At 42.1% G+C, this 11735-nt stretch overlaps 1 non-coding gene across 1 annotated transcript; it reads left to right on the top strand.

Moving 5' to 3' along the window:
- Positions 1-10930: 10930 nt before the first annotated feature.
- Positions 10931-11037, top strand: LOC133294123 (small nucleolar RNA R71). The gene has a single exon (XR_009749150.1). It is a non-coding gene; the product is annotated as a small nucleolar RNA R71 (small nucleolar RNA).
- The last annotated feature ends 698 nt before the right edge of the window (positions 11038-11735 follow it).

The raw sequence follows: 11735 nt of genomic DNA, 5'->3' as shown, positions 1-11735 counted from the left end.
AACAATGAATTGCTAATACACTTAACAAGGTAATGATGTAAACATGGTTTCAATAGAATCTTTGTTTGCTCACTATGAACCTATTTGTCTAGACTTCATATCAATTTCCTTGTATTTTAGAAAACATGAACACGATGTACACTTAATGAGAATTTTACTTATGCATATCTACTATGTGCCCCATGTAAACCCATAATTCTCAAACTCATTGTAGCATTTCATCAAACAATTCTCATACACTACCCGGACAGATACAATTGTCATTTGGTGCTTGTGAGTGTGCTATGAGTGTGAGGTGAATGTGTGTGAATCATGCCTTCTTATTATCCATTTTCGGACAGCATACATAATTTCCCAAAACCCCTTTAGCATGAAACTATCTAATTTTTTTGTATTTTCTGGATTAATTGAACTAAAAACAATAAATTCTAGGGTTGCCTCCCTAGTAGCACTTGTTTCACGTCACGAGCCTGACGTACCTGACTCATTTTACCTCTATAAGGGAAATCGTGGTTGTTCCCCTGTCAATTTCTCCTCCCATGTATAGTTTCAAACGTTGGCCATTGACTGTGAAGCTCTTGTCGGAATCCAGTGGGCTGATCTCCACTGCTCCATATAATTTCATGTTCTATACGACAAACGGTCCTAACCACCTGGATTTTAACTTTCCAGGGAAGAGACGGAGACGAGAGTTGAAGAGTAATACTTGATTTCCTACCTTGAAGTCTCGAGGTAGGATCTTCTTGTCGTGCCACTTCTTTGTCTTCTCTTTGTAAAGGCTTGCACTTTCATACGCAGAGTCTGAACTCGTCCAGGTCATCCAGTTGAAGAAGTCTTTTCTCAGCAGCGGTCTTGGAATCAAAGTTGAGGTACTTTATTGCCCATAAAGCTTTATGTTCCAATTCCACTGGTAAGTGACAGGCCTTCCCAAACATTAACTGGAAAGTAGACATTCCGATTGGCGTCTTGAATGCAGTCCGGTATGCCCACAGTGCATCATCAAGCTTCTTGGACCAGTCTTTTCTTGAACTTCCAATCGTCTTCTCCAATATTCGCTTCAGCTCTTGGTTGGATATCTCTACTTGACCATTTGTTTGCAGATGGTATGGTGTGGCAATCTTGTGTCTCACTCTGCATTTAGCCAACACGTATTCAACTTGTCTGTTGTCAAAGTGGGTCCCTCCATCACTTATGATTGCTCGCGGTACGCCATATCGGACGAATATATTTCTTTTTAAGAATGCTATAACTACCCGAGCATCATCAGTAGGAAGAGCAACAGCTTCTACCCACTTGGAGACGTAATCAACTGCAACCAGGATGTATTTGTTGCCATAGGAAGGAGGAAAGGGTCCCATGAAGTCTATTCCCCACACATCAAAGATCTCAACCTCCAATATGTTGTTGAGGGGCATTTCATGTCTTCTGGAGATGTTCCCCGTTCTTTGACATCTATCACATGATTCAACGAACTTCCTTGCATCCTTGTAGAGGGTTGGCCAATAGAATCCGCTCATTAGTACCTTTGCGACTGTTCTTTTTCCCGTAAAATGTCCACCGTAGCTGGAACCATGACAGTGCCACAGGATGTCTTTCATCTCCTCTTCTGGATGCACCTCCTTATTACTTCATCAGCACATCTGTAGAAAAGGAAAGGCTCATCCCATAAGTATTTCTTGATGTCACGTAGAAACTCCTTTCTTTGTTGCCATGTGAAGTCTACTGGAATTTCTCCTGCTGCTTTAAAATTTGCAAAATTAGCAAACCATTGAGGTGTATTTGTGTTCTTTACTTCCTTTGGTTGCGGATCCAAGATAACATTGATAGCCATAATTTGCTCATCAGGAAACTCCTCTTTGATCTTCAGCTCAGGTCCGTCTTGAAGATCTTTTTCTTGAATTCTGGAGAGGTGATCAGCCACCAAGTTTTCTACACCTTTATTGTCTCTGATGTCCACTTCAAATTCTTGAAGGAGAAGCATCCACCTAAGTAATCGTGGTTTTGCATCCTGCTTATTCAACAAATACTTTAAAGCAGCATGATCAGTGTAAACAATTACTTTAGATCCCAGCAAATAGGGTCTAAATTTATCAAATGCATAGACAATTGGTAGTAATTCTGTTTTAGTGGTTGCATAATTCATTTGTGCATCATTTAGAATTTTACTAGCATAATAAATCACATGCAACAATTTATTCTTTCTTTGTCCGAAGACAGCTCCTATGGCATAATCACTAGCATCACACATTAATTCAAAAGGTAACGAAAAATCGGGTGCAGTGATTATAGGTGCAGTGGTCAATTGATCCTTTAAAATATTAAATGCAACCAAGCATTCATCTGTGAAGTTGAATTCCTCATCCTTGACCAACAGCTTGCATAGTGGTTTTGCTATCTTGGAAAAGTCCTTGATAAAGCGCCTGTAGAAACCTGCATGACTGAGAAAACTTCGAATACCTTTAACGTTAGAGGGAGGGGGAAGTTTTTCAATAACAGATATCTTAGCTCTATCAACTTCTATACCATCTTTGGACACTTTATGTCCTAAAACTATGCCATCTTTTACCATGAAGTGGCATTTTTCCCAATTTAAAACAAGATTACTATCTTGAAATCTTTGTAAAACACAAGATAAATTTTCTAAACAAATGTCAAAAGAGGGACCAAAAACAGAAAAATCGTCCATAAAGATCTCAATAGATTTTTCAATCATATCAGAGAAGATGGAAAGCTTGCACATTTGAAAAGTTGCAGAGCGTTGCACAAGCTAAAGGGCATCTGATAGGAACGAAATCAAAAAACATAAAATAAAAGAAATTCTAGAAATAACACTGAAATAACCCTCTTCTTGTATTCAATCGCTCAGCACTTAATACATGAGTTTTAACAGAAAAGTTAACAATTACAGAAAGCTTCAAGAAATTAACAATGCTGGAAAAATGTAAAGATAATGTGGAACACATATGAGAGGTTCCACTCTCTCCCAATCCCAAAGGGCCCAAGCAACTACTATCTTCTTGAATGATTCTCCCTTGCTTCCCTATCCACCTCTTGTACAACACAGCCTAACCAACTTGTTCTTCCCACGCCTACATTCTGTTGGAGGGTAATCTTGTCCATAGCATCCCTGGAGCAATAAGCTACGTCAGCAATAATTGGACTAACAGCCACAACACCTGGACTAACAGCCCTAGCCCCTGAGTCCAATGGACCTTTCGTTGCAAGTGAGGCCCAATTACGTCTATGCTTATCCCTGCAATAAACCAAAGGGGTTGGGTTTGTATCAATACTCCCCCCCAATTTAAGCACCTTGTCCTCAAGGTAGAATTGGGGAAACTGCTCTTTGATGACAGAGAACTCTTCCCAAGTATTTTCAAAATCAGGCAGATTACCCCTTTTAATTAAGACTTCCATGACCCCCTTGTGGGAGTGACGAAACTGCATCACTGCTTCATGCTACACCTGGAGCTCCCAGTCATCTGATAAAAATTGTGGTAGAGGCTGAGCAGTAGTAACAGAAGAAGTAGCGGGCTTGAGAAGAGAGACGTGAAAAACAGGGTGCACCCTACAATCATCCGGCAATTGCAGCTTATAAACAGCCTCTCCTATATGTTCTAGAATGATATAAGGGCCATAATACCGTGGGCTAAGTTTTTCATTAACCTTTCGAGCAATTGTCTTAAGCCTATAAGGTTGAAGCTTAAGATAAACAACCTCACCCACCTTAAAAGATAAATCCCTGCGTCTCTGATTAGCATGCTTGACCATCTGGTTTTGAGCTTGGGCCAGATTATACTGCAGCTCCTGTAGGATAGAATCCCTTTCTGCCAGTGCTTGGGAAACAGCCTCAATGGCTGACACTGAGTTATTTTACTTCAGAAGGGTAGGGGGTCTATGCCATAAAGGACCTTGAATGGAGTCATGCCTGTGGAGTCTTTGTAAGTAGTGTTGTACCAGTATTCCTCCAATGGATCCACTTGGGCCATTGTTTGGGTCTTGGCCCACAAAAACAGCGAAGATACACTTCTAGACATCTATTCACCACCTCGGTTTGCCCATTTGTTTGGGGATGATAAGTCGTGCTGTAATGAAGCTTGGTACCTGCACTTTTAAAAATTTCAGTCCAAAAGGAACTCATAAACACCTGATCCCTGTCAGAAACAATTGTCAAGGGAAACCCATGTAATTTAACTACTTCCTTGATGAATAACTCAGCCACACTCTTAGCTGTATAAGGATGAGTAATAGAAAAAAAATGAGCATACTTGGACAACCTGTCCACTACTACAAAAATGGTGTCCACACCCCAAGCCCGCGGCAAACCTCCAATAAAATCCATGGAGATATCCGCCCACACCTTTGTTGGGATTGGCAGTGGTTGTAGTAACCCTGCAGGTGTGAAATTCCGAATTTTACTTTGTTGAAAAACCGTACAAACAGCCACATAATCTTTGATGCATTTCTTCATACCTTCCCAATACACTAAACCAACCAGCCTTTTATAAGTTCGAAAATATCCTGAATGCCCCCCAATACCCGAATCATGAAACTCCCCCAAGAGTGGGGAGATTAAAGTAGAGTTCTTGGGTAATACCAATCTGTCCTTGAGATATAATCGGCCCTCTCTCAATCTGAACCCATCATGTGCACCCGGATCCAATATCAAGTCTTGTACAATTGTTCTCAATTTAGCATCCTGCTGAATTTCCTGCTCCAATTGTTCCAGATCAGGCAATTGCAGCCTGAAAATGCTGGAAAATATCATCTGCCTAGACAAAGCATCTGCCACCAAATTTTCCTTACCCGGTTGATATTGGATGTCAAAATCGAACCCAATCAACTTGGACACCCATCTTTGTTGCTCTTCCCCCAACACCTTTTGCTCCAACAAATGCTTGAGGCTTTTCTGATCGGTTTTCACTATGAAATGTCTGCCCATTAAATAATGCTTCCACTTTTGAATTGCAAACACAATGGCCATGAGTTCCTTCTCATACACTGATTTACCTTGCGCTCTAGGTGAAAAACCTTGACTGATATAAGCCAAAGGCCTATTCTCTTGCATGAGGACAACACCAATACCCTTCCCAGATGCGTCTGTTACCACAGTGAATACCTTGTTAAAATCTGGTAAGGCTAACACAGGGACCGTGCTTATGCATTCCTTTAACTGTTGGAAAGCCTCCTCAGCCTCTTCATTCCATTTAAAAGCATCTTTCTTTAACAGGTTGGTCAGAGGCTTAGCCTTTTACCCATAGTCCTTTACAAAGCGCCTATAATATCCCGTCAGCCCCAAGAAACCCCGTAACCCCTTGATGTTCTTTGGTGTAGGCCAATCTGCCATTGCTGCCAGCTTGCTGGGATCGGCACTGATCCCCTCAGTGGAAATTATGTGTCCCAAGTACTCCACATGATCACTTCCAAAAGTGCATTTTTTTCTATTTACCACCAACTGATTCTGCCTCAACACTTCGAATACCTTCCTCAAGTGGTCTTCATGCTCCACTAAACCTCTGCTGTAAATCAGTATATCGTCCAAAAACACCAGTGTGAATTTCCTAAAAAAAGGCCTCAAACTATCATTCATCAAGGCTTGGAATGTTGACGGTGCATTGGTCAGACCAAAGGGCATTACCAGATATTCGTAATGCCCCTCATGGGTCCTGAAAGAGGTTTTAGGGATATCTTCTTCCCTCATCCTCACCTGGTGGTAACCGGATTTAAGATCTAATTTGGAAAAAATCTTTGATCCACCTAACTCATCCAACAGCTCCTCCACTACAGGTATGGGAAATTTGTCTGACACAATTAGCTTATTTAAAGCTCTATAGTCCACACATACCCTCCAACTTCCGTCTTTCTTTTTTACTAAGATCACAGGACTGCAGTACGGGCTGGTGCTATGCCTTATCCACCCATTATTCATCAATTCAGAAACTAAATTTTCAATCTCAGTTTTTGATAATGAGGGTACCTGAATGGTCGTACATTTGGCAGCTGGTCTCCTGGTTTCAAATTGATGACATGGTCACAGTCCCGTTTCGGAGGAAGCTCACGAGCTTCCCTGAACAAGTCCTGGTACACCGATAGCAAAGACTCTAGTCCTCCCCAGCTTCTGCCTTCCCCCACATCAGAGTGTTTCTGAGTGCTTAAAAAGTACCCCTGGCCTTGCTCGTGAAAAGCTTTCTTGATTGATTTGAACGACACCTCTGCTTTTGACAAAGTTGGATCCCCCTTGATCAGCACTTCTGTGTCACCCTGCCCAAACCGGATAGTCATCTCCTTAAAGTTTGCCTTGATGTCCCCTATTTGCGTTAACCATTCCAGCCCCAACACCACGTCTGCTCCCCCCAACTCAAACAAGTATAAATCTTGTTTAATTTGGGCTCCTTGTAACGTGATGTGCACATTTTTGCACACTCCTTGGCACTGTACCTTGTGACCATCTCCGACTTCTACCTGGTAGTTTGATGTCTCGGTCATAGCCAACCCGAGCCGTCCCACAATACCAGCTTTCACAAAGTTACTGGAAGCACCACAATCTATCATCACCTCCACCCTTTGGCTCGATATCTCACCCCAAGCCTTCAAGGTTTGGTTTGAAGTGAGCCCTACCAAACTGTTCATGGAGAGTTACAACTCGCGTTCTGGTTCTAGCTTGCTGGCGTCCAAAGTCACATCTTTGTTCCCTCTTTTTTCATTCTCTTCTTCCGCTTCATCATCCTCTACCAGCAAGAGATGGAGTTGTCGCACCTGACAACGATGGTTAGGGTTCCATCGCTCGTTGCACTTGAAGCACAACCCGCGATCGTGTCTCTTCCATAACTCCGCCTGTGACAACCGTCGGCCATGGCCAGCGAAGCTCTCCACCGTTGTGTTGCCCGCGGCGGTACCAGATGTGTTCACCGCTTGCCCATCTCTGGAAGTTTCGTTGGTTCCCACTTTCGTCATGCCCTGACCAGTGTTAGAGCCCCCCAAGTTCAACGCAGTGTTTCGGTTTGGGCCGTGTCCAGCAGCTTCGCCCGTAAACGAGTTCCCCCATCCTTTGGTTTCATGTGGGCTTGAACCCGCTCGTGAGCCCATTGCACGTTGGGAACCCTGAGCCCAATTTTTTGACATAGGTCCCCATCCTTCATCCCTCCAAGCGACGTTTCTCCGTTCAATTTTCAAGGAGAATTTCATCATCTCTGGCAAGCTGAGATTTGGGTACATCAGAAGTTCTTCTCTGATACTAGTTCGCACTCCATTCAACCATGCCCCTTTCAATAGTTCCTCGTCTTCGAAACATAAGGCGCCCACCATTTTCTCAAATTCTCTTCGAAAATCTGCCACAATTCCATTCTGCTTGAGGGTATACAAAGCTCCATATGGATTGTCCAAAGCTTCAGGTTGGAAGCGGCTGAGCAAATCTCGACGGAATATCAACCAAGTAGTATTTGGGTTACCCACCTCCCACCATTGGCACCAATGGAGTGCCTCTCCTTCTAAACACACCAAAACCGCAGCCACTTTCTCCACCTCCCCCATCCGATTCACCGTGAAATACCTCTCAACTTTACTCAACCACCCCGAAGAATCTTCGCCTGAAAACACCGGAATCTCCAATCGTCGAGTCATCGAAAAATTCTGGGGGTTCCTTCTCTGATTCCTGTAATCCCGCGTTTCAGATTCTTCGTCATCCACAATATTTTCTCCCCCTCTCGAACGACTGTGCCCTCGCTCAGCCAACCCATCTAGCCTCCTTAATATCTCTACCATGATCCGTTCACTCCCTTCCAATCGCTGGAGAACCTCTTCCTGCCGAGCCTCGCTCGCGTCTAACCTCAAAAAAATTGCCTCGTGTCTAGCACTTCCCCTACGCATACCTTCTTATAACACTTCTAAACGGTGTTCCATTTTTCGCGTCAAGACCATCCCACAGAGCTCCTAGATCGGAGCTCTGATACCAATTGATAGGAACAAAATCAACAAACAGAAAATAAAAGCAATTCTGGATATAACACTGAAATAACCCTCTTCTTGTATTCAATCGCTCAGCACTTAATACATGAGTTTTAACAGAAAAGTTAACGATTACAGAAAGCTTCAAGAAATTAACAATGCTAGAAAAATATAAAGATAATGTGGAACACATATGAGAGGTTCCACTCTCTCCCAATCCCAAAGGGCCCAAGCAACTACTATCTTCTTGAATGATTCTCCCTTGCTTCCCTATCCACCTCTTGTACACCATAGACTAACCAACTTGTTCATCCCACGCCTACATTCTGTTGAAGGGTAATCTTGTCCATAGCTCCCTGGAGCAATCAGCCACGTCAGCAATAATTGGACTAACAGCCACAGCACCTGGACTAACAGCCCTAGCCCCTGAGTCCAATGGACCTTTCGTTGCAAGTGAGACCCAATTATGTCTATGCTTATCCCTGCAATAAACCAAAGGGGTTGGGTTTGTATCAGCATCCTCCGGTAAACGAAGACTCCGTAAGGGCATGTGAATATTGTCTTCTCTTGATCTTCTGGAGCTACTGCTATTTGGTTGTAGCCTGAGTACCCATCCAGGAAACAGTAGAAGGCATGGCCAACTAGTCTCTCCAACATCTGGTCCAAGAAAGGAATTGGGAAGTGGTCTTTCTGAGTGACTGCATTAAGTCTTCTATAGTCAACACACATCCTCCACCCGGTGACTGTTCTTGTTGGAATCAACTCGTCGTTCTCATTTCTTACCACGGTGACTCCACCTTTCTTGGGTACAGTTTGTACAGGACTTACCCATGCACTATCAGATATAGGGTAGATCATACCTGCATCCAATAGTTTAACTACTTCTTTCCTAACCACTTCTTTCATGGTTGGATCGAGTCTCCTTTGCGGCTGCCTCACAGGTTTAATGTTATTTTCCATTAAAATTTTATGAGTACAAAAGGAAGGATTTATACCTTTTAGGTCGGAGAATAACCATCCTATGGCAGCTTTGTGTTTCTTTAACACCTTGAGAAGCTTATCTTCTTCTTTTGTTGATAGCTCAACATTAATGATGACTGGATAAGTGTTGTTGTCACCAAGGAAAGCATACTTCAAATTTGGAGGTAACTCCTTAAGCTCCACCTTTGGTGCTCCAAGAAGGATGTCATCTTTCTTCCTTTCTAGTTCTTCCACCACTGGTTCTTTATCGGCTATTTCAACTTCTTCGTTGATTTGTTCTAACTCGAGTGGGATACTCTCCTCTTTTATAGCATCGTCAACTGCTTCTTGTATTATGTCTATCATAAAACAGTCTCCTTCGTCTGATGGATGTTTCATTGATTCGAAGACATCAATGGTGACGGTTTCTTCATTCATTCTAAGCATCAGTTTTCCTTGCTCCACATCGATCATTGCTCTTGCAGTGGCTAGGAATGGCCTTCCAAGTAGTAGGGGAATCTCGGTGTCTTCTTCCATATTCAGAATTACAAAATCTGCAGGAAAGATAAATTTGTCAATTTTAACTAAAACATCCTCAATTACCCCATCTGGTCGTCTGATCGATCTGTTAGCTAACTGGAGAGAAACTGTAGTCGGCTTGAGCTCCTTTATTCCAACAGCTCTGCACATGGACAGTATGCTTTCTCCCAAATCACATAATGCTTTTCCTAGTTCAATATTTCCTATGGCTATAGGAATACTGAAGCTGCCTGGATCTTTCAGCTTGGGAGAAAGTTTCTTCTGGATGATTTCACTGCACTCCTCTGTCAAGGCCACTGTTTCGCATTCCTTCAACTTGTGTTTCTTTAATAAAAGGTCCTTCATGAGCTTCGCATAGTTCGACATGCTTTCCAGGGCTTTTGCGAAAGGAATATTGACTTACAGCTTATTGAATATGTCCAAAAATTTGGTGTATTTCTGTTTCTGGACCTCTTGTTTCAACTGCTGAGGGTGTGGGACTTTTGCATAGGGAGACGAGTCTGCTGCTTTTGGTTTCCTGTCTAAAGCTTTCTTTTTCTCCCATTTGAATAGCTTCTTCTCTGGACTGCTCTTTTCGGCTTCTCCTGCATCTTCTTCTTTCTTTTGCTCAGCTTCAGGTTCGGCTTCTTTCTTCTTTTCAACTGGTGGCTTTTCCACAGGTTGAACCACGATCCCACTTCTGGTGACAATTGAATTACATTGTGCATTTGGGTTTGTGTCGGTGTTACTTGGAAAGGTGCCCTGAGTTCTTTCAATGAACTGTCTTGACAGCTGACTAATTTGAGTCTCCAAGTTCCGGATCGAAGCTTCTTGATTCCGGAATGAAGCTCTTGTTTCATCTCTGAAGGCATCTGCATTTTGAATGTAGTCGGATGTGGTCTTTGACAGTTGTGCAAAAGCCTTTTCCCATTCCGAAGTGGTGCCTTGAGGTTGTTGTTGCAATGGCATAGGAGGATTCAGTTGAAGATTTGTTTTGTAACTAAACCCAGGGTGTTGGTTAGGATTTTTCCACCCTTGATTACCATATTGATTCCTTCCTGGATTGTTCTGGTTCTTTTGATCATACCAGACTCCATTGACCTCTGCTGCTGGCTTTTCAGTTGTTCTTATGTAGTCACAATCCTCAGTCGCATGAGCCTCTTCACAAATACCACATTTAATATTAGAATTATTAACAGAAGAAACTTGAGAAAGATTACATTTTTTATTAAGAGCATCTAATTGTTCTTGTTGTTTCTTGTGCATTTGTAGCATTTGTTCATTTTGGGCTAAGAGTGCATCATAGCCTTCAAGCTTCATAATTCCTGCTCTTCTTTGTCCAACTGGGGCAGGGGCATTGTCAAATTCTGGAGAAGCTAAGGATTCCAACAATTCTAGCTCTTCCTCTGGAGTTTTTGTTTTAAGGGAGCCTCCTGCAGCAGCATTAACCAGTGTTCTTGTGTTGGATGTCATCCCTTGGAAAAAGATTCTTTCTTTCTCCCATGCTTCAATTCCATGTTGAGGACACTTCCTGAGTGATCCTTTGAATCGTTCCCAAGCCTCGTAAAAAGATTCGCTTTCCTTTTGTTCAAAAGCAGTGATCTCCGCTTTGAGTCTTGCTATTGTGAAATTCCTTGTGCTTTATCTTATATGAGGGGAGATCACAGTATTTATCTTATTCTTCATAATTCCCCAATCTTTCTTCCTTTTCATTCCTTGTGCTTTTCTTTTGAACTTTTCTTCTTCCTTTTCTTCCTGACACTTTGTGTCTTTAACAAAAAAAATTCTTTTTCTCCCTTCTTTTTCTTTCAGACACTTTGTGTCTTTAATCCCCTTTCTTTTTCTTCCTTCTTTTCTATATCTCCAACACTTGTAACACTTTGTGCATTCATTCATTACAGAAAACACTTTTCTCCCAACAGAACTTTTCATCCATTATCACTTATCTGAACCTTTTAATCTGAAGGATTGGAATGAATGTAGGTTCTTGGTTTAATAGACAAATAGGCTTAAGCTCAAGGGTTTCATGCAATGGAAATATTAAGGTTGGTCATTTAAACTTTCTGATTCAAGAAGGAAGTGCCTCAATCATTTCTACCCTACACATCATCAACCATTTCAAGCAAGAAATAGGGCAAGTTCTAGAGTTATTCATACAGTGAAGTGCTCTCAGAACAAATTTTTTTGTATAGGCTCAATTTCCTCACAGTTCAGAGTGCATGCTTAACTTTCTCTCTATGCATCAAAACTAATCTCTCTACTCTTACACATTGAATGAGTCATGCAATCATTTCATTTTTTTGCTCAACATGCAA

Source organism: Gastrolobium bilobum, unplaced genomic scaffold, assembly GCF_033153095.1.
Source record: "Gastrolobium bilobum isolate Gb01-03AN ecotype WA unplaced genomic scaffold, APGP_CSIRO_Gbil_v1 utg37764, whole genome shotgun sequence".
Classification (NCBI taxonomy): domain Eukaryota; kingdom Viridiplantae; phylum Streptophyta; class Magnoliopsida; order Fabales; family Fabaceae; genus Gastrolobium; species Gastrolobium bilobum.
The sequence above is the reverse complement of the archived record's forward strand: the minus strand, read 5'-3'. Positions and strand labels throughout refer to the sequence as shown.